The sequence below is a fragment of the Lissotriton vulgaris genome, chromosome 9 (assembly GCF_964263255.1).
Source record: "Lissotriton vulgaris chromosome 9, aLisVul1.2, whole genome shotgun sequence".
Lineage (NCBI taxonomy): Eukaryota > Metazoa > Chordata > Amphibia > Caudata > Salamandridae > Lissotriton > Lissotriton vulgaris.
Window position 1 is genome coordinate 582,213,373 of NC_141697.1, and position 27,859 is coordinate 582,241,231.

Below are 27,859 nucleotides of genomic sequence, written 5' to 3' on the forward strand. Positions count from 1 at the left end.
CATATTCCAGCTAGACCTCAGCCAACGATTTCCCAGCCACCCTAGAGACAATCTTCCTGTCATAAAATACCCTCAGTCAGCCACTATGCTATCCTTTGTTGCTACCATGCAGGGACTCATTCCCTCTCTGCTTGCACTCACTGAATGCCCTCTACCACCCTCTGTCTTTCCACAGACATGATTAAGTTTCCTGATCACACCGTAAATCTTCCTCTACCTTACCTCCTAGCCCTAGGCTAGCACACACATTACCTCAGGCATCCCATACCTCCTCTTGTTCTAGGACACTATCTACATACATATTTGTTTTTTCCACAGACTTGAAGGTTAGTAGCAATATTACTTTTGCAGCACTACTTGTAATTCGCAGATCCAAGGTTCAAATCTTTGTAATACAGTTCAGTTGTTTGCAGATAACCTTGTGTAACCTGCAGGTAATTTACGCGGATCTTGGTAAATAGTTCAGTTGGTCATGTGTCTACTGCAGACATCTACATGTGACTAGTTTCCTTGAATATTTACAGGGTCTATTACAAATGTTAATCTTTGGACACTGAAAATAATTATGGCGAGCTACATAGTGTTATAATCATGTGTAAAACACACACATTCTCTCTCTCTCTCTCTCTCTCTCTCTCTCTCTTTCTAATGCCTACCGGGGGACATTTACTGCTGTATTTAAGGAGCAGGCTGTGAGAAGCCCTCTTGTATGGTACTGATCCTATTGTGCTTTACAGCAGGAAGCAGATCCTTCAATGCAATAGCCAGACTCAAGTTTTTAGGTCTTGCCTACACGTGCGTATGTGCGGTAGTGCATGTACTCTCACAAGAGATATTATCTTGAATACCGACCTTGGAACCGCCCATTGCTTAACATTCGTGGGCTTCATTGTCACTCTCAATTGCTGTCTCCTAATGGGCAGCACCAACCACCTTCAGTTCCTCTTCTTTCTGCAGGAGCACAAACCAAGTGCTGGTTGCTTCAGCTTTATTAGGGTCCTTCTTCTGTCGATGTATGTGATTGAGGTACTATCTTCTCCCACCTTCAACCTCTCTGTCAGTGTTGCTTCTTTTCTCTTCCACCTGTCCATGTTGCTTTATTTCCCTCCCACCTGTGCATGTTTCTTCTTTTCCCTCCCACCCACCCCATCTATGTTGATTCTGGGGTCCCGCCCCATTCACCACCCTTACCCAATCTCCCGTTCACCACTCCCACCGATCTCCCATTCACCACCCCCACCTGATTGCCAAAGTCAATAGCTCACCCATAGGCGAGACCTGTTGGCTTTGCCCGTGCATGTTTTTCTGTAGCTCTTGTGCCCCCTGCTCAACATAAGTATGAAGACCACAACAGTATTGAGCTCCTAGGCTGCAGCTGCACCTGACAGTCAGCATGTTTGATAGAGACCTTTAGCAGCAGATTCCTTATCTTAGAATAATCCCCAGGCGTTTGACTGGATCTGGATGTTTTTCAGCAGTAGCCTTGTTGCTGGTAGGTGGTGTGTTCGTCCCTGTGTCGGCACCACCTGCAATGGAAGCTATGTGAGCTATACCTATGTAACTGCAACCCCGGCATGCTGACGTGAGTTGCTTTGGTGACTTTCCATATCACGAGCGTGGAGCCACAATGAAAACAAACCACTGGTGTGAAAAACGAAGGCCCTGACAATGGTGTCCCTTATGCTGCAATCGGCTCGCGGAGCAGGGAGGATCGGAGGGTCGATAAGGAAGCTGCAGTTAGATAGAGTCTCTACCAGATAAGGTGTTATTGAAGGTAAGTCCTTTGTTCATCTGATAAAGACTTCTAGATGCAGAATCCTTATCTTAGAATAGATACCCAAGCAATGCCGCCCTGGAGGTGGGTGTGCGAGGCCAATATAAACCAAAAAGTCCTTGAAGACCAAATGTGTGAATTGCCTGTTGTGATGGATCTGACTGTCCAGACCGTAGTGTTCGTTAAACGTGTGCAAAGATTCCCACATTCCTGTTTTACAGATGTCAAAGATAGGGACTCAGCGGACTAACACAGTGACAGTGATCACAGCGTTAGCTCTGATGGAATGAGCACGCAAACCCTCAGGGGTTTGCTTTTTGGTCAATGCGTAGCAGATCTTGATCAAGAGCACTATCCACCTTTCTTATTTAACACCTTCGACGCTCATGACGAGCTCAGCTCGTCATGAGGTACACCTCTCGTACACTCATGCCGAGCTGAGCTCGTCATGATTAGTAGGAATCACAGATTTTCAGCACGGGGGGGAAAACCATAAGCGTCGATGGTGTTAACATAAAGATTTTGCTGTTTATTATGAAGTCTATAATCTCTGTTACAGTGCTGCTATCCACATTGTATTTTCTGAGATTATTTACGGGCTTGAAGTCTACTTTTGTTATTAATACTAGAATAGAGATTGTGGACATAGAAGGTTCCTGCATACAAGTTTAAAGACAATGGGCTATCTCATAGTTCATCAAATATATTAAATGAACATTTCACACAACAGGGTAAAGATTAACAGGCGGAAGAGAAAAAACATCTTCAGACAAGCCATCCGTCAAAGATTCAGCTAGTGCGATTTTATGATAGTCCTGCATGAAGGGTCCTGATTTTGGGGTTTTAAATATATAATACAAAGAAACAATCCCAGAATGGAGGACACCCATTTGTCTGTATTTAATGCCTGTTAATTCATTCAAGTGATACCCAGTGATGCAACATGCATTGCATAGTTATTTGGGTTGGATATCAGTTTGTTGTGAAATTTAGTAGACCATGTCTTTTAAAAAAAATGTTTTATTGAGATTTGCAAGGAACCGTCATATTGATAATGCATGATAATGTACAGCACTTCAAAAATGATGAAATGCAGTTATGACAATAAAAACCATATCCTAACAATAAACAGGGTGCAGGGAGCAGTTTCCGAGACGACCGGTAATTGTACACATAGTGCATTACATCAAATATATTTTGGTTATAACAATTCCTGCAAGGGATTAAGGAGACCATGTCTGGCTGGTAAATTGTTGTATATAGTCTTGGCATTGTAAACTGTGTTATTCATTACAGATGTGCACATACATATAGCTGATAAGTCTGATAATGATTGCATGATCATTATTTAGAGCCAATAGCTCCTCATGAAACATGAGATTCTGTGTTATTGTGTGTTATTCTTAGATTCTAAATTAACTAGATCTCAACGTTCTGGTATTTAAAGGAGGCTGAATTAGTTCTCTCCTCTTAGGTTAGGAGATTAGGAGTACATTTTGATTTCGTTGTTAGGCCACTACCTGCCTAGAGAAAAAGATTTATGTTGAGTTCTTACAAGTTATTATGAGTTGCATTGGGGAGCGCCAACATCTTCTCTAATACACATAAAGTTACGGATGTGCGCTGTATTCTGAAAGTCCATAAGTGAATTGTTTTTTGTTGCTATCTGATGTTTTGATTTGCCAGGTATGTTTCTGAAAATCATTCAGAACTTTAGTTTACAAAGACTCAATTTCTTACCAAATCAGAACAGGTCAGAAACAAATGTTTTTGCCAACCCGTGCCCACACTGGGGACCATTTACTTCTACCATATTTTGCCTTCAGTCTAATACATTCCTGTTTGTTTTCACCTTTCTCATACAAACATCTGTGCCATAATCTAAACAAGTCTCTGGCCCAAAATGTATGCAAGCGTCACCCAACCTTGTTTCTCTGTTTAGACCCTCGCATAAAGCACAAACCAAACACTTTACCAAGCTGTTGTCATCCTTAGTTTTCATACTGCTGCTATTATCATTTTTTTCCTCCATATTGATCTCTTCAACTATATTGTTCTCAATCAATGAGAAAATATTGTTTCTTTTGTTTCAGGAGGCAAATGGCAGTTTAATGTCCCAGAGGGATTCTATTCTCAGATGGCTTATCATTTGCTGCCTCTTCATAAATGGAGCCACTAGAAACTCTTTTAGAGCCTTGTTAGATTTGTCATCTTTAGGGTGGACTTCCCCCAACTTCTTGCCTGCTTACTTCCACTTTTTGCTGTATCTTTTTGTTGGCCTCAGCACTCTGAGCACTTTACCACTGTTAACCAGTGCCAAAGTGCATGTGCTTCTCCCCTAAACATGGTGACATTGGTGTATACCTGAATGGCATATTTAGGTTACCGGTAAGTCCCTTGTGAAGTGGTATGCCATATATCCAGGGCCTGTAATCTAAATGGTAATAGTGGGCCTGCAACACTGGTTGTGTAACCCACCCAAGTCACCTTTCAAACCTGTTTAAGGCCTGCCATTGCAGGGCCTATGTGTGCAGTTTACCTCCACCCCGACTTGACATATAAAACCACTTGCCAGGCCTTAAACTCCCCTTTTATTACTCATATGTCACCCCTAAGGTAGGACCTAGGTCACCTTAAGGACAGGGTGCTGGATAACTAAAAGGTAGGACATGTAATTTTAAGTTTTACATATCCTGGTAGTGACAAACATCTATGTTTGTTTTTCACTACTGTGATGCCTACTCCTCTCACAGACTAGCATTGTAAAGTCCTGAAAACAATTTAAAACTGTAATTCCTGATTAGAAAGGAGTAGTTAAATGATGTTTCATATCTATGAAATGGTAATGATAAATCCACTTTAGTATTAAAGTTGGTTTTAGTGTTACTAATTTAAAAAATGCAACTTTTAAGAAAGTGTGCTGTGCTCTTAACTTATCTGTCTGTGCCTGCAGCATGTCTCCAATACACGTCTGGGGTGGGTTACAGCTATACTTTGTGCATTACCATAAACACAGGAAGGGTGGGTGTGATAGAGGACTCATCTGCATTCATTTGCATTTTTGGGCAGGACGGGTGTAGGAAAGTACTCCTTTTTGACAATGTCTCCCCCACTATTTCCATGGTACATTATGTGATTTTGATTGGAAGTGAACAGGGTTTCTGCTAACCAGGTCTTCAGTGGCAGATCTCTTTCCCAAAACTGTACAATTGTTCCAAAATTTGACAATACCTCTAGCACCCTCTGTAAGTCCCTAATAAATTGTATTTCTGGTACCTAGGGCCTGAGGTACTAAGGAGGGTCCACCAACTGGCCCTCCCATGCGGTGTACCACAAGGTTCATCCCTAAGCCCGACACTTTTTAACATCTATGTGTCGGACTTAGCTAGAATCATTAAATCACACGGGATGGGCCTTACATCTTATGCCGACAATACACAACTGGTACTGGCAATAAACAACAATGGTGACAAGGTTGCAGCCGAATTCCAAGATGGCATTCTTGCTATCAGTAGTTGGATGGCCAGCAATTGCCTTAAGCTGAACTCTGACAAACAGAGGTTATGACAATTGTCATTTGGTCCCCCGCCTGGTCTTAGTCCTGGTGGCCTCCCACTCTGCCCTCCCTCCCCCCAGATTCCAGTCACTAAGGTCAGGAATCTGGTTGTCATATTTGACAATAGATTGACCTTTGCACCTCATGCCAACTCAGTGGTCTCTGCCTCATTTTACAAATTGCGAATGATCAAAAAAATCTTACCATTCCCCCCTTTGAATGCCGGAAAAACTCTGGTCAGTACTCTAGTCCTGTCCTCCATAGACTATTGTAATGGGCTATTTGTAAATGCACAAAATAAGGTCACTCAAAAGTTACAATCTGTCCAGAACGCAGCGGCCAGAATGTTATCCAGAACTCCCAAGTTTAAGCCAATTTCTCATGTCATCAAAAAGTATCACTGGCTCTCGGTGAAAAATTGCATTAAATTTAAGGCATTGTGCATCGCCTTCAAGGACTCGAGTAACTTTGGACCTCAACTTCTAATAAAGGAGCTAGCTATGTATACTCCTAACCGAGCCCTTCGCCCTGCCACTGCGCTCTTGCTGAAGGTTCCTCGCGTCAAAACTGATACATGGGGCGATAAGTGATTTGCAAAACTCTGGAACTCACTTCCGCTACACATCAGATCATGCCAGTCTTTGCTAAGCTTCAGAAAAATGTTCAAAACCTGGCTATTCAACCAATACCACACTCCGCCAGCATATGCCGTTGTCCGTAGCCCAGAGACACCTTTGGGTATTTGAGCGCTTTATAAATCTAATTTTTTTTTTTAAATCACAAATTGTGCCACCCTAGGGGTCCCCTCACAAAACTCATGCAGGGCTTCCATTGCAGGCTGCATGTTTTGGTGCATACAAAAGTGAAAACACACCCTGACACTCATCCCTGTGGGCCAAATCTCCTAACACTGCATGAAGTATCTGTAAGTACCCCCTACAGCAGGCCTTTCAGTCCTAAGGCAGGGTGCTTAATATTACATGTGAGGGCATGCTTGCATGAGCAGATATGCCCCTGTGCTGGCCAGTTCCATTACAGACAGTGCAAGTGAATAGGGAAGCTATTTTAGAACATGTGCTGGACACTGATGAAAATAAGATGTTTGGTATCAGCTATCTCGTATTCACAAACCCACCCTGATTCCAGGGGTGCATCTGTGAATGCACGCATCCACAAGGTACCTTAGAGGTGCCCCCTTTAAACCTACCAGCCTATGGTGTGTTGGCTGACTGGTCTCTGCCAGCCAGGCACCCGAGACAGCTTTCTGACTTCCCATGTTGAGGGCCTTTGCTCTCAGGAGGTCAGAAACAAAGCCTGCACAGGAAGAGGGTGTTGACACTCCCTCCCTCAGGATGACCTACTGATGAGCACCCCTAGGCCGGCTAGCTTCAAAGAAGCTCCCGCTTTTGAAAGGCTAATCTGGCTCCCCTCACAGGACAGTAGGCCAACCCCCCTTTGTCCAGAGCCCTTTGACTCCAGGACAGACGGGAAATTAGCTAGTCAGGTAGGCCTGCGCTCCCCCAGGCTAGTACTACCCTTAAGGTGGCTTAACCTGATGTGGGTATGACTTTTGAGAAGTGTCCATCTTTGTGCTGGCACACTTAGGAACTCTCGGACAGGGTTATGTCCACTTCCCTCTGGAAGTGGTCATAGAGGGGGCATAGTGACCCAAGGGTAAGTGGCTACAACCCTACACTTCTCTAACATCCCATAATTCAGTATTTAGGGGAGTGTCTAGCCCCAGGGAATCAGATCCTGCTTACATGAAAAGATGAAGGAGGTGAAGAGTTGCATCCGGCAAGAACTGAAGATCCAGCAACTGACCTGGTGCCAACCCTGCCGCCCTGCTGCTGACTTCAGTAATTGTGCTAAACGTCGACTTGTCCTGCAGCTGCTGAGTCCCCAAAGCCGGGGCCGCCAGCACGGCACCTAGGAATCAAGACTCCAAAGAAGTAACAGACCTGCTTCCCTGTACTCTTTAGGCATCCAAAGACTGCTGCAAGGAGTTTGTGACAGCAAAAACATGAGCTCTGAAGACACCACTGGAACAATCGCTCCAAGCCCGAGTTGAAGTGGGCCAATGGTGTCATCAGGGTCCTCCAGCCCTCCAGAGACCTACTCCTCTGTGGTCTTGCCCCCAGTGAATTATCTGACTTCCCCTGTAGCCTCTGCTTGCAGGCCCCCTCTATGGCAACTGCTTCCGGTAAGCAAAACCTGTCGCCCCTGGGTCATGGAGAAGAGACCCAAAGGTGTCCCTACATCCCCAAGCATGGTGAGGCCTACACCCCCTATTGGTTCAGCTCGACTGACCTCGAAGTCAGAGCCTGCAGCCTCTTTAATGAAGATTGATCCCCATAGAGTAACATTGGGCTCTCAAGCTGTTTTGAACCTCTGCATTTGGTCACCCTAGTGCCGCTGTTGGTGTTCTGCTGAAGCTGCCTTGGACCTAACCCACCACTCACCGTAACTCCTGGAGACTGGTCCAGTAAGTCACTGTACTACACCTGAATGCCACATTGACTTTTCCTCCCATAGGATAATATTGCAGCTTCTAAAAGTGTGCTGTCTACTTTTTGAACTGAAAGTAATTCCTATTTAAAAACTTACCTACCTGAACAAATTTTTTCTGGTGCATGAACATATGTAAAGATGCATGTTATTTTTATAAATTTGTATGGATCTCCTTATTGAGTTGTGTGTCTTATTTATTGGGCTTTCCTGGGCAGGAAGGGGGGAGGAAACTGACACTTATCAATCAAACAATCAATCAGTCAAGTCATACTTGTATAGCATGGCTTATCATCCGAGAGGGTATCCATGTGCTGTGCTGCAGGTATCAGTCGAAGAGCTTTGGCGGTGAGGTGGGAGACGGAGGGTCCTCCGAAGCGGCAGTGGTGGATGCATTGTATCTGTGCGAGGGTGAGGTGTGGGGAGCAGTGATTCCTGTGAGGTTGGTAGATATGCAGGCGTTGGTTCATGTAGGCCGGCCCTTGGCCATGGAGGGCTTTGTAGGCATAGGTCAGAAGCTTGAAATGGCATCTCTTCTGCATGGTGAGCCATTGGAGGTCCTTCTGGTGCTATGTGAGGTGGTTCCTCTTGGGTAGGTCGAAGATCAGTCTGACAGCTGCGTTCTGGATTGCCTGGAATATTTTCATGAGTTCGGTGGTGATGCCTGCATAGAGTGCATTGCCATAGTGCAGTCGCCTGGTAATGAGGGCCCACACCACCGATTTCCTGGTGCTGATGGGTAGCCACTTGAATGCTTTGCAGAGCATGTGGAAGCAGGCTGAGGAGATGGTGTTGACCTGATGTTTCATGGAGAGTTCGCTGTCCAGGATGATGCCAAGGTTGCAGGCGTGGTCTTTCGGAGTGGGGGTTGGACGGAGCTCTGCCGGGCACCACTGTCATTCCAGAGGCGATGTGTCTGCCGAAGATCAGGACTTCAGTTTTGTCCGTGTTGAGCTTCAGGCAGTTTTTCTTCATCCAGGCTAAGACGTTCTTCTTACAGTTGTGCAATTTGGACTTTGCTGAGGTGGGGTCCGCTGAGACCGAGAGGACAAACTGGGTATCTTCAGCATAGGAGTTGATGTTGATGTTGAGCTGTGTCCTGTCCCCATACAAAGGACTGACTAACCCCCACAGATAGCCTGGATGACGGGGGACCTGTGCACCTCAAGGAACTGCTTTGAAGTCACCCCCACGTCAAAGGCACATTTGGGTATAAGTACTGGGGCTCTGACCCTCCCATACAGTACACCACTGGACCTGTGAAGAACTCTGCAGAAGTAAGTACTGCAGTGCTATGAGGATTGTCACTCTGCTTGACTGACTGATCTAAGGAACTGCTTAACTGCTATGCTGAGCTGCCCCTGCTGCCTGCTGATCTCTGCCCTGCTGAAGATAGGGACTGAGTCCATCTCACTTGATTCCAGAATGACTGAAAGGGCTCACAGGCTTGCCTCCTGTTTTTGGCAGCCTCAGGGTTATAAAAGACTTCTTGCAACTCTGCTCGTGCTGCTGGACTTTGCCATATGTGAGTCCTACCCTTGCCTGAGGTGCCCCCCTCCAGTCGGGGGCCTCAGAAGTGGGTTCTGCAGCTGTTTTTGCTACAAAATCGAAGCATTGTCACCACTTCACCGATCAGAACCGACACAGTGCCCTTCAACGGCAATGCAGGCAGATCAGAAGACATCCCTGTGCGGCTCGAAGATGATGCAGTGCCGATCTAACGTTCTGACTGCGAGGTTCGACTCTGATGCAACGCCGATCCGAGGTCCCAACTGCGAGGCTCGACTTTGACTCATCAACCCAACTGCGTGAAATGGGACCTACGCATCGTACTCTTGACAACAACGCTTTGCTCCATCCAAGGTACTTTGTCAGTGGGACCTGTTTGAATCCTATAGCCGATGTTTCCTCAATATCGTGTTTGGCCTGAACTTTAGATCTACTCCGGTCTACAGCGACCTCAAGTAATCTTTTAGCACCATTGACTTCTAAGCACTATTATTGGTTTATTCTTTAAAAATTCATAACTCTGGTTCTACTTTTTGGGAATTTTGATATTTGCGGAGTCTTTTTGTGGTGTTTTCATTGCATTACTATGTGTGTGTGTTGCACGAATACTTTACAATTTGCTTCTTTAAGATAAGCCTGACTGCTCTGTGCCAAGCTACCAGAGGGTGAGCACAGGTTATATTTTAGTGTGTATCTAGCTTACCCTCACTTGGATTGTGGTCCCTACTTAGACAGGGTGCATACCTCTACCAACTAGAGACCCAATTTCTGACATAATAGATCTCTTCCAATCAGCCAGTTCCATCTGTATAAGAACCTAGAGCATGTCACAGAGAGATGCTTATGAGGCACTGATGGGCCTGGAATATTAACTGGTAGAGCCGAAGACACAGCGCTGAAAGAGCTTTTTCTTGCATGTTAAGGGGACGGCAAATTGACTGTGATTATGGCTGTTTCTGGTTGCAGGTCAAAGAGAACTGGATCTGGAGGTACACAGTAGCGGCTCCTCGAGGGAGTGCTGCCGGGCAGTGGGGTGGGGAGGGGGAGGGGCAAGGTGGGGGGGGGTAGTAAACTCCAGCATACGGCAAATGGAGGTAAGTAAAGAAATAAAGAAATGAGACGAATTACATTGCGTTTGCTGCAACGCCAAATGGCGATGCAGTGCGCGCAATGTAATTCGTTTATTTATTTATTTCTTTACTTACCTCAGTTCGACCGTATGCCGGAGTTTACTACCCCCCACCCTGCTCCTCCCCTGCCCGCCTCTCCACCCCGCAGCACTCTCTTGAGGAGCCTCTAGTGGAGGTACATTAAGGAGTGTGCGGCCATTGACTTCCCGAGACATAGTTTTGAAAACTAGGTGGTGGGTTTCTTGTAGCAACTGGTCGAGGGTCCTTCCTCTGGGATCTGACTGTTTGGCATTGCTGGGATCATAGAGGTTGATGGTCAGTGTTGCAGGCCACAATTTCCGAGTCAACAGTGGCAGAAACAAAAGGAGGTTATTAGCAGGAAGCGTGAGCTATTATGGGTCAGTACCTCTGCCTGGGGGGTCATAAACATTAATGGGGCTCCTGTTCTAGCCCTTAAATGGTACAGAGAGAAGGCCAACTCCAAAGGTACACCTGCTGCCTGGGCTCCTCTACTGCAAGGGCTCAACTAAATTGGGTGACCCAGCAATGGTGCCTTAAATGGGTTGGTACTGTCCGGCACTTTTTTATGTTTAGAGGTAGAGTACCTACACTTCTTAAGAGAGACACAATACTTTAAATTGGAGAGTACCGGCACTTATCAGAAACAAGCAGGTACTCTGATCCAGAGTACCTGCACTTCTATTTTTCCATTTCAAGCACTGCCCAGCATAACATGTTCATGGATAAATCGGGGGCATCTCCAATATTATTAACCATCGGCTCTTTTAGTCAGCCAACTGTGTGATCCCCAATACCTTATGTGGAGCAGTCAGGCCAATGCATCCATATAAAGTAACAAAGTCCCATGAGCCTCACTTTCACTTCAAGTAAGTCAGCCAATAGCAAGGAGGAGGGAAAGGTGATTGCTGCCAAAAGTGAACTTTCAGTGGTTAAAGGTGGAAAATATGACAGCCATCATATTGGCAAACATAAAATAACTGGACCGTGGGCTGTTGGGTGCTGGAAAAAATGTATTTGATGGAACTCTGAATTAAAGTGTTCAGGAATTCTACTTCTCAGGCTCCAGTTAAGTGAACATAACTCCAGCAGCTTTGAGTGTGGATGTGTCTGTGAAAATGCTCACAAAACCTGTTCTTCCAACCGCTTGTTAAAGACCGGTAGACAAGGGCTTTAAAAGATCTCATGAAGGTTTATTTTCGTCTGCTCACTTGGGGTGCATTTTTCCTACACTCTACTTGCCAAAACGAAAAAAAACACTTTGAGATTGAAAGCTATTAAGTGCACATTAGGCGCCATCTGTGAATCAGACGAGATCTTGCTTTATATAGCATCGCAGACATGGTCTTTAAAAGGAAAGGAATGTTTCATTCCACAAGCGTAATTAGTGGAATTTAGGTCACTCTGTGTTACTCTTTAACGCAGAGTTCCAGCCAAATTCCGCCAATCACTGAGTGGCGTAATTGATATCCTACAAGGCTCCAGAAAATGCGAGCTGAAGAGCGTGAGCAAAATTTGGTGTCCCCAGGTACAATTTTCTAACGCAGGCGGTCGCGGTCAGAGAGCGCAAGCTTGAGTAGATTTTCTGCCTTTGGAGTAGATATTCTACTCGAGTGGCAGCAAAATTAACTCGAATGGCCGTGTGCTCGTGTGCAGCGCATAGTGCCGTTCTGGCTTATTTTTCATCGCTGCTCGCACTACTGGCACTAAATTGTTGCATGAGCTGCAGATTTTCTGCCCATTGGTGGAACTCGAGGGAATCTTGCAGAGTTTTTTTGTTACTAATTTTGCAAATTCCGCCCACCCTTACACCTGTCATGTAGCGCAGTCACAGAGCTGCCAGGAAGCCACGTGTTGGATGTCTCCTTCGATTAGTCATGCCTTTCCAGCCAACACCACTTTGATTTCGGGGATACCGCTAAACAGAGTGAACCCTCTAACTGAGTAACCAGGGCACGAGTCGGGGTACCACGCGGGTGGACGGCATCCCCCCACCTATTTCCGAGGGTTTTTTAGGGTGGACGCCGTCCACCCTGCTAAATCAAAACCGCGTCCCCCATTAAAAAACGGGAGCGCGGCGCGCACAAAGTAATTAAACCATTTCCGGGTGGGCGAGTGGCTGGCTGAATCTGGAAGTTACCAAGCACGCCAGTGGTCACCACGCCCCGGCCATTTGTCGGTAATTTTAACCAGGCACAGCTTGCCCCCACCTCCCTTCTTGACTCTGATGCTGTATGAAAGCTCAGACCCCCAGCAGCACTGTAGAGGCACAGCGGGATGGCAACCCTCACACCTCCAGCCCTTGATGAGCTGTTAAGAGGTGCTTGAAGGTGACAGAGGGAGGGGCTGCAGGTTCAGGAGCAGGGGGCATCCATTCACATGCAAACAGCCCTGAATTTATTTATTTATTTATTTTTTAAATTTGTATGGCGCACAGCTACCCAAAAAGGGTTTCCCGGCGCCGATGACAGGTCAGACACAGGTAGGAGACAATTGGTAAATGAATAGGAATTATTTACAGAAGAGCCAGGTCTTCAGATTCTTTCTAAATCTGGCATAGTTGTCTTCCTTGCGGATGTGAAGCGGGAGCTTGTTCCAAAGAGTGGGCCCTAGTACCGAGAATGATCTCCCTCCCATTCTCGCTAGTTTGAATCTCGGGGTTGTAAAAAGTGCTGAAGTCTGAGAGCGCAATTCTCTGGCAGGAAGGTAAGGGGTTGCAAGAGAAAGCAGATACTTTGGTGCGGTGCCAGATTTAATCTTGAACATGTAGCTCAGGGCTTTGTACCTAATGCGGTTTTCCACCCTGAGCCAGTGAAGGTCAATTAGGTGTTTGGACACACTAGATTTTTTAGGGATATTGCAAAGCAATCTTGCGGCCGCATTCTGGGCAAGTTGCAGTCGTTTGGTGACGGCTTGATTTGAACCCAGGTAAAGGATGTTGCCGTAGTCAAGCCGAGATGTTATGAGTGCATTGACTACGGTTTTCTGGGTGGCAAGGGGCAGCATCCATAAGATCTTTCTCAGCCATTTCATAATAGTGAAACAAAGGCCTACCACTTTGTTTGCCTGTTGTTTCATTGAGAGGGTGTTATCAATGATAACACCAAGATTTCTCACTTGCGTGGCCGGAGTAGGGATGGAGCCAAGTTCGGAAGGCCAGTGAGATGGATTCCACAGGTCTTTGTTTTTCCCCAGAAGAAGGACCTCGGTCTTGTCTCCATTTAACTTCAGCTGGTTTGCTGACATCCAGCTGAAGATATTTTGTAGGCCTTGCTTGAGACATGATGGAGTCAGTGGATTTGCCTCTGATAGGGAGAAGATGATTTGAGAATCATCGGCATATGTCATCAGAGTAAGCCCTGATTTATCAGCAAGGTCAGCCAAGGGTCTGAGGTATAAATTAAAAAACAACGGGCTCAAGATAGAGCCCTGTGGTACTCCGTGAGGGGCATTTATTGACTCTGAGCAAGCTATAGGGGATGTGATTTGAAAGGTTCTGTGTGATAAAAAAGACTCAATCCAATTCAGTGCCTCACCACGGATACCGATTCTTTCTAGGGTGGCCAGGAGTTTAGGGTGGGAGATGGTATCGAAGGCCGCACTCAAGTCTAACAAAATAAGTGCGACTGTCTGGCCATCATCTAGGAGTTTCCTGATGTTTTCGGTAACTCCTAGTAAAGCTGTTTCTGTAGAGAAACCCGCTCTAAAGCCGGACTGTGATGAGTGAAGGAGAGAGTTCTCTTCAGTGAAGATGGTAAGGGCGGTATGAACGTGACGTTCCAGCAATTTTGAAAAGATTGGGAGAAGGGATATGGGCCGATAGTTTGTCAGAAGTTCAGGGTTGGCTGTCGGTTTTTTTAATAGTGGGCTGACCATGGCGTGTTTCCAGAGTGAGGGGACTGCGGAAAGCTGAAGTGAGGAGTTTAAAGTCTCAGCAATGATGGTCAGAGAGGGGGTGTCCAATTGCTTAAGAACAGAGGCAGGAATTGGATCACGAGGGGAGCCTGATTTGACGGTTCTAAGAATGGAATGCGTCTTGTATCTGCTATTTAGAGGGGGGCTCACACATTCCATTTCTACCCAGGGTCCCAAACATCCGAGACTCGGCCAGATTACACCCCTGATTACACAGAGGCAGCACATGGTTCTCTTCACCGAGCTTAACTACTGTCACTAATTTGTAAGCAAACCTCGGTTCTTCAAACATGCAGTCTATAATGTAAGAAAATAAAGAAATGGCACAATCGCACCCACACTGATTAACAGAGTATGGAGGACAATCAGTTCTCTTAGAGCATCTCCTGTAAGTACTGTACATCACAGTGGGGGATGGCATTTTGGACAGAGAGCCTGTCTTCTCGTTGTCTTGTGTAGGAGGGGGCGAGAAGCCCAAGGTGATATTAGAATACTGCATGCCCACCCCTGTGCCCACCCTGGTGGATCACGTTCCCTCTCCTGTGATAACTCCTGCTCCTGTCTCCCCCATGTTGTGGCTCCAGTCCACCCCCGCCTGTGATGGCTCTTGTCCCCCCTGTGGTGGATCCTGTCTCCGCCCTTGGTGGCTTCTGTCCCAGTCCTGGAACGGCCCCTGCAGCGAGGGTGAAGTTCTTGATGGGCCTCTTCTCAAAAGGGCTCAGCTCAAAATTAATATGGAAAGGTGGGCGTGTAAGTAAGTGAAGGGATGGGTGAATGGCTGGATGAATTAGTGAAAGGGTGAATGGATGAATGAAAGATTGAATAAATGGATAATGAGAGAGGATGGATGGATTGATGAGTGAGGGGAAGGATGGAGAGAAAATGTAAATAGCTGGATGTATGGGTGGAAGGGTAGCTGGATGATGGATGAGGGGAAAGATGGATGAGGGGAAATATGATGGATGAAGTGCAGGATGGATGGGAAGGATGGATGGATGAGGGGAAGGATGGATGGATGAGGGGAAGGATGGATGGATGAAGGGCAGGATAAATGGATGGGATGGATGGATGGATGGATGGGTGAGGGGAAGGATGGATGGATGATGAGGGGAAGGATGGATGGATGGATGATGAGGGGAAGGATGGATGGATGATGAGCGGGTGGGTGAAAGGATGGATGGATGGATGATGAGGGGAAGGATGGATGATGAGGGAAAAGGATGGATGGATGATGAGGGAAAAGGATGGACGGATGATGAGGGGAAGGATGGATGGATGATGAGGGGATGGATGGATGGATGGATGATGAGGGGAAGGACAGATGGATGGATGGACAGATGGATGGATGGATGGATGGATGATGGGTGGGTGAAAAGATGGATGGATGGATGGAGAGTGGGTGAAGGGATGGATGGATGGGTGGGTGAAAGGATGGATGGATGGAGAGTGGGTGAAGGGATGGATGGATGGATAAGTGGGTGGGTGAAAGGATGGATGGATGGATGAGGAGTGGGTGGGTGAAAGGATGGATGGATGGATGGATGATGAGTGGGTGGGTGAAAGGATGGATGGATGAGTGGGTGGGTGGATGGTGGATGGGTGAAAGGATGGATCAGTGGATTGGATGGTGGGTGGGTGAAAGGATGGATGAGTGGGTGGGTGGATGGTGGGTGGATGATGGGGGGTAGGTGGATGAGTGAAATGATGGATGGATTGATAAGTGCAAGGGTGAATGAATGGACATATGAGTGAAAGGGTGGGTGTAAGTATGGATGAGTGAGTGAAAGGGAGGGTAGATGGACAAAAGGATGAATAGATGTGTGAAGGAGTGAAATGATAGATGGATAAGTGATAGGGGCAATGGATGGATTCATGAGTGGATGAGTAGATGGATGGATGGGTGGGTGGATGGATGGAAGGAAGGCTAAGTGAAAGGGTCAATGGAGAGAGAAAGGGAGGATGGATGGATGACTAAAAGAGTGGATGGGTGGAAGGATTAGTAAGTGAAAGGATGGCTGGATTGGTGAAAGGGTAAATGGCTGAATGGATGAGTGAATGGATGGATGGGATGAAGAGTGGATGGATAAGTGTACAGATGGATAGGGTGAAAGGGTGGATGGATAATGGAGGATGAGTGAAAGGATGGATGAGGGGATGGATGAAGGGATGGATGAGTGAAATGATAGATGGAAGGATACATGATGGATAGGTTTGCAAATGGTTGAATACTTTTGGAAATGGCTGGGCTTACTTATATACTATTGTGCAACCTCTGATGTGTCTGTAAAACGTACCTCCTGTCCTGAATTTGTGTCCTGAATTTTGACCCTTTGTCCTGAATTTTTACACTCACCGTCCTGAATTTGCACCAATGCCAGTTGGTCACCCTAATTCTTTGTGCGGTAGAACCGAGGCTCTTTAACACAGCAGCATGAGAGTGACGAGAGAGAAACCTGGCAGAGTGCTGCCAAAGAGCTCTCACACTCAGACTATTTCAGTATTCAAGTAATCGTGAACAATTAAGGGTAAACTGAGATGTGAAAAACTAAACACAATGCGATGCGGCTGCACGAGACTTGAGGAGTTAATTAAGTATTAGTACTAGCAAGTGTGCTGTAAGTTAAATTAAAACATTTTACATGCACTGTGCGCCTCGTGCGTGTAGAATCAGAGTCCCACTAGACCCGGCCCTGCCAATTAAGTGCCGGCGCTAAGCACTGGCACAAATTAAGCCCTGCATTGAACAATTGACACCAGGCTACAAAATGTAAGTAGTATGATGGTGTACCCTTGTGTGTTCTTCCGTGTGTCGCTGTTTCCACATAGAATGTTTAATGATGACAGCAACGCCCTCTTCTAGTTTGTGTTGTCGGTCTGAATTGTATAATTTTGTGGAATGGGGAGGTGTAGGATGGCGCTGGATTGTTCATTTAAACATGACTCCATGATGACGTCTGACTTGGCATTACGTATGTCAGTATATTTTTAATTTAGGCTCAATCCTGTCAGTGTTTGGATAATTGCACTACTGGATAGGGGGGCACACAGTTTTGCAAAGGTTCTGCCCGCTTTCTTCAAGGGGTCCCCACAAAATTACATCATGAGCTAGGCCCACCCTGATTTTATAGTAAGTAGTCTCTGTAAAGGGGGAAACAACCATTACAATGCATGAGTCATAATCGGCCCTTTTTTAGGAACTATCACAAAAATAAACAGTATTAATACAAAGTAAAGCAATGTTTATATTTTGTTGCACTGAAGTAAATGTAGGCAAATAAGTCAAACTAAAATATACCAAAACTAAATACATTTCCTAAAATAAATAGAAATAAATAAATCTGCTAAAATAAATACAATGGCCAGTTAATATATCTAAAATTTAGGCATTGACCCAAGTTAATGCCCCGGCAGCTCCATTGTCTTCAGCCAAGATTCCCAATGTTAGACTAATGTTCTGATTTGTTACCTTTGCTGCAAATTGTAAAGCGTTCTGATATCCTTCGGGATCAAGTTCGCGCTATATAAAACTTTATAAATAAAATAAATAAATCTAGCCACAGCTAGAGAGAGGCAGCTGGGACAAAACTATTTAATCCAGAGTCGCTAGTTTACAATAGGTGGGGAGATAACATATAACACTCATCGATAGAATAACGTGAATATGGAGCCCTACTGTGTGTAATAGTCATTGTCGAGTGTGGGAAGCAGCCTCTCTGGGAACCTGTAATGTATACAAAATCTTGCAGTCAAACTTTCCTGTAGCGTTTTGAAAATGTGTTCATGTCACCTTCGCCAAACTTCATCCACATTTGGGCTGCTATTTCCTCCATGCAGGGACCTTAAGTCACAGGCTTAAGTACCAAGCAGCTTCAATTGTTAAATCTTGCATTATATGCAAATGATAGATCTGCCTTACATGTGATGTCACTTCCTGTTGGGATGTCACTTCCTGTCGTGATGTCACTTCCTGTGACCACGCCTACCTTGGAGAGTCCCCCCACTTCTTTTTTTAGGACTTGTGCCCTGTGAGTAACAATGAACCCCAGAATGCAAAGCATGTGTGCCTAAGAGCTAGTTGGATAATGGCATTACACAAGAGAAGGAACTCTATGCAGCTATAAACTGGCAATTGAGGTTTTGACAGGGCACACAGAAACTTTATTTTTATAAATGTCTGCAGAAACAGATGCATGTAAAGGTGAGAAATACATGAAGTTGCACGAAATAAATGCCATTTTATAACTACTGTCCGGAAAGATTAGATTAGATTAAAGGCTTATAAAGCGCTTGGTTACTCTAACGGAGTGTCCCCACGCTAAGAATTCTTCCTCTCTGTATAGTAGGATCCAAAACATAAATTAGCACCGATCCACCGGAGATGACCCAAAGAACCATGCCATATTATCAAGCCCCAGCGATAATTAGCGCTAAGCGCACTTAGCACTAGGATAATTATCGCCGGGTAACGTGGATTTTTATCACTGAGATAGCGTGCTATTAGCAACGCCTATCTCAGAAGTGATAAAAATCCCCGCGCTAACTGCCAAATGAGAGATTATCGCTGGACAACCAACGATAATCTCTCGAAGTTTGGCGTTAGCTTAATGATAGGGGCTCACAAACTTAGCCATGATATCCACCTTCTATAGGATATCATGGCTAAGTCAGGAAAATACCAGGTGTAAAAAAAGCAGCGCTAACCGCGGTTAGCGCTGCTTTTTTTTATCACTAACAGGGTTAGCGATATCCTTGATAATAGGAGAAATGTCGCTTAACAACATTTCTCCTATTATTTTTCTCTGGAACGCCCCATTTGCATCTTATTAGACATGCAAGGGGAAGCGTAGAGAAAAAGGGTGCTAACATGCGAATTTGCGTGTTAGCACCCTGTTGCTGATAGGGAGATAACTTTATCTCCGCTTTCTTGGCTTTTAAAGCCAAAAAAGCAGAGATAAATCCCTTGATAAAATGCCCCCATGTTTTGAGTTTTCTATGGAACAGCAATTCTGAGGGCTGCATCCTCAGCTCCAAAGGCAGTTAATTCCAGGCTTTAGCTGCAAAGGATAGACTCCTTCCTTTTGTTTACCATCTGAGAGCTTGCAGCCTCAAAGACAGCCAAGGCTACACCAAAATATACAGTTTCTTCATTGCTTAGCTATTAAAACATTACTATTCATGAATAAATAGAGGCGAAAAGATGATTCACTTCAGCTGGCTGTGACTCCTCTGCGTATGAGCAAGGACTGCCATGCCGAGGTGAAAGTAGTACTGAATGTGGGCCTCAGTTCTGAAGAAGAGCATATGCTGCAGTGGATGTAGGAGATGTCATAACATAGAGGTTCAGTTTTAAGTTTACTGGACGACTCCATTCCCAGCTCTCAAGTGTTCCAGGTCAAACCCTAAAAGTGATAAAAATCCCTGCGCTTACTGCCAAATGAGAGATTATCGCTGGAAAACTAACGATAATCTCTCGAAGTTTGGCGTTAGCTTGATGATAGGGGCTCACAAACTTAGCCATGATATCCACCTTCTATAGGATATCATGGCTAAGCCAGGAAAATACCAGGTGTAAAAAAAGCAGCGCTAACCGCGGTTAGCGCTGCTTTTTTTTTATCACTAATAGGGTTAGCGATATCCTTGATAATAGGAGAAATGTCGCTTAACAACATTTATCCTATTATTTTTCTCTGGAACGCTGATAGGGAGATAACTTTATCTCCGCTTTCTTGGCTTTTAAAGCCAAAAAAGCAGAGATAAATCCCTTGATAAAATGCCCCCATGTTTTGAGTTTTCTATGGAACAGCAATTCTGAGGGCTGCATCCTCAGCTCCAAAGGCAGTTGATTCCAGGCTTTAGCTGCAAAGGATAGACTCCTTCCTTTTGTTTACCATCTGAGAGCTTGCAGCCTCAAAGACAGCCAAGGCTACACCAAAATATACAGTTTCTTCATTGCTTAGCTATTAAAACATTACTATTCATGAATAAATAGAGGCGAAAAGATGATTCACTTCAGCTGGCTGTGACTCCTCTGCGTATGAGCAAGGACTGCCATGCCGAGGTGAAGGTAGTACTGAAGGTGGGCCTCAGTTCTGAAGAAGAGCATATGCTGCAGTGGATGTAGGAGATGTCATAACATAGAGGTTCAGTTTTAAGTTTACTGGACGACTCCATTCCCAGCTCTCAAGTGTTCCAGGTCAAACCCTAGTATCATTCCAGGTCTTTGATATGCTGCCTGGGACTTGTAGACCTACTTATGCCATAATAAATCTTGCAAGTCCCAGAATGCAAAGCAAAATTTGGACTGGATGAACTACTCGCTCGTTGATCAGGGAAACTTGAGAGCGCAGCTTTAGGTCATCCATGACCCAGAACTCCAGTCTCGGGCTTTCATTTCATAATTTAGTGACAGATGTACGACTATTCTGTTTTGCAGGTCGCAAATTGCAAATTTGTTGCGACTCGCAAAATGGAATGTACTAAAGTGTCTCAGACAAATTTAGCGATTCCAAATGGGGTCACAAATGACCTGCCTCATCAATATTCATGAAGCAGGTTGCTATATGCGACCCATTGGAAATGGGCAATAACACAGGGATGGTGGCCTGCTGGGGACAGCAGACCAACATGTCTGTGTTTACTTTTTAACCCCATGGCTGCTAAGGCAATTCCCCTCCTGTGCTGGGATTTGCTATATTTCATTGTTTTATGACGAGCTGGGCTCGTCATCAGTGTACGAGGAGGCTACACCATGACGAGCCCAGCTCGTCATCAGCTTGGAAGGAGTTAAAGAAAGCAACTTTTTTTTCATTAGCAACCCGTTTTCCTTAACCACTTCGATGCTGATGACGGCCCCCAGCCGTCATGCACTACGGTGGGCGTGTGCTGATGATGGCTGGGGGCCATCATAAACCCGCCCACTTAAAAAACCCCGCACAGGCGCAGAATCGCGGCCGCGCCCAAGGGGTTAAAGTATAACAGGATGTGTTTAAAAGATTTTTTTTCCTCACTTTTTTAAGGGTAGGCAGTGGTGAGTGGGGCAACTCTTGAAAAATATTTTCACTGCTAAACACAAAGGAAAAGGGGCTAGATTTTCTGTTGGCGACGTTAAAAACGGTTGTACATCTGGCCCTTAATGCGTTCTGGAGGTTGAGGCTGTTATTTTGTTTCACTTTAGATGATCCATTTGAATGCAAACGTCTGAAGATACTGGTGTGTAAAATAAAAGCTCAGGACCGGAGCCCTGAACGCTCAGGGCCATAGTACCGCGCCTTGGTGACATGGAATCTTCTAGTAGCATTCAGACCTGAGGTCTGTAACTTCTCGATACCCCTCTCTGCGTACGTTCCCGCCCTCCTCTCCCTCCTCACCCAGCTTCCTAACTTAATCAAGGTTAGAGGATTAGAGAGTTCATATGTTCGCCATTAGTCAATATATCCATGCCTCGGAAGGCTGCGCTCCTCCTGGGTTTCTAATCCAGATTATCTCTGACACAATCCCCCCAATCCCAGCAAAATCAATAAGGGATTAGCGCACAGCGGGAGATGGGGTGGGGGGAGGGACTAAAAGCTGCTTTTTAGCTCAAACACTGCAAAGCTCAGTGAGTAATCCTCCAGGTCTATGAGCACCTTTCCTCAGATGTGTTGTTTTTCAAGTCCCCACCTCATTTCTCTAACTCGCAGCTCTGTGAACTTCTCTGTTAAGGGGAAACTTTAAATATCCGTTTTCTCTTAGGAGGTTTAATGCATTTTAGCTCCTGTCTGCTGCACCCCCCATCCCAGTTTCCATGTAAGGTTTTGAAATGAAAGAATTTTATTTTCTAGTTTTAATAATCGGGAGAAACGGATACCTCTAACCACAGATTTCGCACCTTTGGAGCTAATCCATGCGTCAAACTGGATCTGGAAACATGTTTTGTAATTGCTTCTTTATGCCAGTAGGTGGTGCGAATGGACTCCACAGCAGTCTCATCCCAGCACTGGAAATAATGGCATGGATGAAAATACTTAGGCACCAACCCTGCTAGTTTCCTTGTTCACTCAGTTCAACGCTTATCCGGAGCTCCAGTCTCTAACTTTTGACTTTGTTTTACTGAAGTCAGGTTTTTTTGGCAGTGTGCTAGGCTGTCTTTGGTGCTTCAGAAACAAACATGATTGAAAGTCATGCAACAAAATCTCCATGGTGCGTCTGAAGGCCATGAGGGAGTCTGAGGCGAAGCTGCATAGCGCAAAGCGCGAGAAACAAGGCTAGTCATGCTCCAAGTCTTAGACCCGCTTACCATCCAAGCCCTGGTCTTCGTCCTTGACTAAGACCAAGTTGAAGTCATAAACACGTCTTGGCGCAAGCACAAGAAGTCCCGGTGGGGTGGGAGTCCTTTCTCTGACGCTCCCGCTCTAGGTGGAGATTGCACAGTCAGCACGCTTTGAGTCTGACTCCGCGTCAGTCATCCGACTCCACCTCTACCCCACAGCTGGAGCTGATGTGTCTCCAATTTCCTGGGCTATCGTCAACTCTGCTGCAAGTAGAGGCCTTCATGGAGGCAATGCTGCTGCTTTTTTCAGATGGTTGTGAGTCCCTCTGGAGTGCCTTTGATCCCCCTGGGTCGGTCAGGGCCCCAGTCAGATATCTGCCGGCAGGACCTACCATGGCGCATGCTGGCTCCATTGGGCTTTGGCTTAAGACCATTTTGAGTCTGATTCATACGTGAAACAAGGCCTTCAGAATGTTCAAAGGATTGAGAATGTGGAGGAGGAGAACAATTTGCTATCTCTTCACTGTTCTGAAGCAGTCTGTATTAAGACCTTCAGAATGCTAGCGGCTTCGATAGTCACCTGAGACAGAATTGGACTCCACATTGTGGCTCCCTACCACACAGGTGTTGGAACTACAGTTGACAACTGTGGAAAGCCAAGTAAAGTTTGTTACAGGTGTCTTGCAAACAGGCCTCATGAATTCAGAGTTGCTGCCCATCAATGAAGCCCTTAAGCAGGCTTACAGTGGTGTGGTGTGGTCAAAACCCTGCTTGGCACCACATATTAGTTGCCCAATTACTAGGCAACGTAAATCTGCTTCACGGGATCAGCCTTTTTGATGCATCGCCCCAAGCCGGAGTACCATATCGTTTATGCTTTGGCTGGTAGGGTGAACCCAAATGCTTTCGAAACTGCCCCACCTGATAGAGAATCAAACTGCTTTCACGTACTTTATGAGAGGGTTTCCTCCTCTGCCAAATTGGCTTTGATGTCATTCAATAGTGTTTGCTTTTTGGGGAAATACACTCATGCCTTTTGGAATACGACGAGCAAGATATTGCCAGCTCTACCTGAATTCTAAAATACCTTCACACTGATGGTCCACAATAGATGGGAAGCAGTCAAGTACATTTTGTCTGACGGTTTGCACAGTAGAGACTGCTTTGGCCATGCTGTAGGGACCAGTGTGGTCGTTCTGCATTATGCCTGGCTTTCCGAGGAATGTGCAAGAATTCCTTTTGTATATGCTGTTTGCTGCTCTAAGCTGTAAGGTGACAAAGCATACTCAACATTAGAGCAATTCAAAGATAGCTGTGCTATGATCCATTCCTTGAGCTTACTGTCTTCGGCTTCCAGTTTCATGATCAATAACTGAAATTAAGAGATTACTTTACGGGCCTTGCTTAATCACACCAGAGGGAGCCATCTGGGCCTATTAGGCAGCCTCCTCAATACTTTCATGGCTCTGTTGGACATGGTAGTGCCAGGGACTATGGACACCAGTAAGGTCAATAGACCTCTTCTTCATCACCTGCTGCCACCACTGCCAGGCCACTCTGATTCCTTCTCCAAAGTTTATTGAAGCCGGAATGGGTCAGAATATGTTTTTGTATGCCCATCTGTCATGCAATTACCTCATGGGGTTCTGCTGGTCTCTCTACCTTCCCTCCCCCATTCCTCTCCAGGCCCATTGGAAGGTCATGTCTCCATCTTTGCCAAAGAGGTACAGTAATGGCTGGCCAAATGAGAAAATTGAGAGTCCCCGTGCCGGAGAGGCAAGAAGAGTTACTCCCAGTATTTCTTGGTGCCCAAGAAAGATGTTGAGGCCAAGACAATTTTGGACCTTCAGATTATCTTCCTTCAGCAGGACAAATTCAAGATGTTAACTCTGCCCTAGATACTGGGGATTGGATTGTGTCCTTCAAATTTCGGGGGATGCACTTTTTCAAGTTTCTATCCTGCAGTCCGACAGGCGTTTCTTCTGCTGCATTTTGGGTTCGGAACACTTCCATTTCACCATCTTGCCCTTCGCCTTCACATTCACCCCAGTAGTATTTACAATGTGATGGTGGTGGTCCGAGCCCATCTTTGCAGTTCTTTTGAAGATGGACTCACTTAAGTCAGTTGCAGACCACCTGCAGATGACCACCTTTCTGTGTTCCTCAATGGTGTTCTCTGTCAGTGAACAAAAATCCCATCTTCAGCTTGTCCACTGAATGTCCCCTAGTTGGAGCTGTCCTGTATACACTGGAGTTTCGTAGAGAGTACGGGCATTCTTTGTCTCCTGACCTCATGCCTCCTGTTTGACCTCATGCCCGTTGGCACATGCGGGCTCTCCCGAGGAACCTCTGCTGTCTCTGGGCACAGCACTGGACATGTCTCTCGGACAACATTGCTGTTTCGGAAGAGAATGCCTGGGACCTTTGGTGGTGGCTGCAGGATGCCCGCGTGACTGGCAGCAAATGTTCTTGCCACACCTGAAGTTGACAGTGGTGAGGAATACATCATTGAAGTGTGATACCTGGGCCAGGTGGAGATTGGTGGCCTCTGGTCCATGGTGGAAAGGAGGGACCATATCTCCTGGAGGTATGTGCAATTCGGTTATTCCTCAAGGACTTACTGTCATTCATCAAAGGCAAGCTTTATAGCACATATTCTCTTTTCTTCAATGAAAGAGGTTAAAATCCAGCCTGGATGTTTACCTCTTTCATAGAAGAAAAGAGAATAAAGGATATATTTTGAATACACATTGGAGTTTGATCATTCCTGGTGCACCTTCCTATGTTCTAAAATCTTTGATCAGCTGGACAGTGGCCTTAAACAGCGGCTGGTGTCGGAAGATTTGTGCACAAAACATTATACACTATACAAATTATGATTGAGGTGCATTGTTCCATATTGTTTTCTATCAAAGGCAAGCTTGTCCAGGTCCTGATGGACAACACAATCCTCTGTGTGATACTGAAATAAGCTGGGAGGTCTGGGGTCTTGGTACTGTGCCAGGACACTCTGAGACTCTGGTGGTGGCTGGAACTTCAAAGGATATCCTTGACGGTCAGTCAACTGTTGAGTTCTCACAACACTACAGCAGACAAGCCCTTATTCATCATAAAGACGTCCCCTTTCAACCGTGATTCAGTTACAGTTATACATGCCCTTAACATGCAGACTTTATTCATCATGTTGCTCTTTTATTTCTTTATTAAGAAATCTATTGCATTGTTGGCATCAACATTCAGGTGGACTTAATTATTACCATCACTAAACATACAACATGTAACATTTATGAGATTAGGCATATGATAACATGGAAAATATTCACACTATGCATTTTGACAGACATATTATCAAAATCCTAACTTATATGAAGAGGTTTAGTTTCTTAGTCATCAAATTATTTAAAACACCCATTGTAGGGTCAGTTCCTCATTCAGTGAAGCCCCAAATGAATGCATTAGTTCGATGCAGGTCTTCTTTATTTTATCACGTACAGTAAACCTAACTGTCCACGTGGCAGCCAGTTGCTCCTCATGTATTACAAGCTCAGGAGGCATCATCTGGCCAACCACAAGTGGCGTCTTTTATCCAGAGATAGATCAAGGCATCTTTGCATAGTTAGGTATGCCTCTGGTATACCTTTTCACCACTGCTGAACACATTCGGGACCTTATTGCTTCGGGTGGACTTGCATTTGCTGACACCGTTTTGGTGTTGGAACCGACCAACCGTAAATCGGCGGTTCCGACCACCAAATTACAAAACAGCTCTCATAGAGAACTGGGAGTTTGTGAAAATCCCTTCATCGTGTGGCAGACACCTCATGGTGGCTGCCACACAGTGCAGGGATTTACATGAGGGCACCATAGGTACCCCCTTGGCCCCCAACCCGAGACCGCAGGGAGAAGGGGGCCCTACTATGGGCCCCCAAAGTCACTTTCCGACAGGTTATTTATGTCGGAAAGCTCGACGTGAAACGCCTGTGGAAAACTGACATCATAATCCCAACGGCGGAAATGCTGTACTTAAGAGATTACATGCAGGTTCCAACTGTCTGTCTGGCTTCTTGAGCCCGTAAGAAGCCACCCGGAATGACCGGACAGTTTCACTTCTGACCGCCATCATTGTTTTTTGGCGGCCGAAAGTGAAACCGAAGATGTCGATCGGAAAGTGCCCAACAGCATGTCGGAGGCTTTCCGACCGACATCAAAACAAGGCCCCAAGTGTTGCACCTTTAGCTCAAGTTTCTGTCTTGAGGTTCTTTAGGAGACTCATTCAACCTCATGTGGTACTCCTGCATGCATTTCTACCTCTGCTTCTGCTCCCCCGAGTTCTGAGGGAGGTTAGGAGAGATTGGTCTGGGTTCATTCTGATAGGCCTGGACTGGCCCCAGAGAGTTTAATACCCTGAGCTGCTGAACCTTAGCATTTGCCCGTCGCTCTATCTAACCTTGTGGGTGAATCTGTTGTCTCAGCAACAGGGCAGGGTTCTTCATCTGTATCTCCCCCACCTACACCCACATGCATGGAGGTTGAGCTGGACCAGCTGAGTCGTTTTGTCCTGCCTATGGCAATGGTGAATTGCATCTTGGCTCCCCACCGCCCATTCAATCTATTCTAGCTTCGGGCCAAAGTTTGTGTCCTGGTGCGAGGACTGTCAGGCGGACAAGCTTTGGAAGAAGATTTCTAAAGAACAAATTGTTCTGACCTCGGCCTGGTAAGGCTTTTCCGTGGGCACCCTTAAAGTTTGCTTGATGGCCCTTTAAACCTTTCTACATTTTCCGGATCAGACCTCCTTGATAACGTCACCTGTTGTTATGACTCTTTTGAAAGGACTTACCTAGATATTTTTACGTATATATTTTCCCTGCACATTTTAGTAAGCTGCAGTGCGACCTTCATTTTGGTCTTGCGTTCCTGATGCGCATGTCTTTTGAGCCTATTCACAGTTATTCCTTGAAGTTGGTGACACTCAAGGCTGTATTCATCTCAGTGAACCTCTACTGGTAGCTGGAAGGTTTCTCCATGAACCTCCCTAGACACCTCCCTCATGGTTGTACATGTATGTACTCTTTGGGCTGCCATTGAACCACAGGTCTGTCTTTCTTTCTAGCATTCTGGAATGTAAAACAAACACACAACTTCATGAACTTGGTTTGTCCCTGTCCCTTTGCTGCATATCATAAATGAGTGAAGGGCTATTT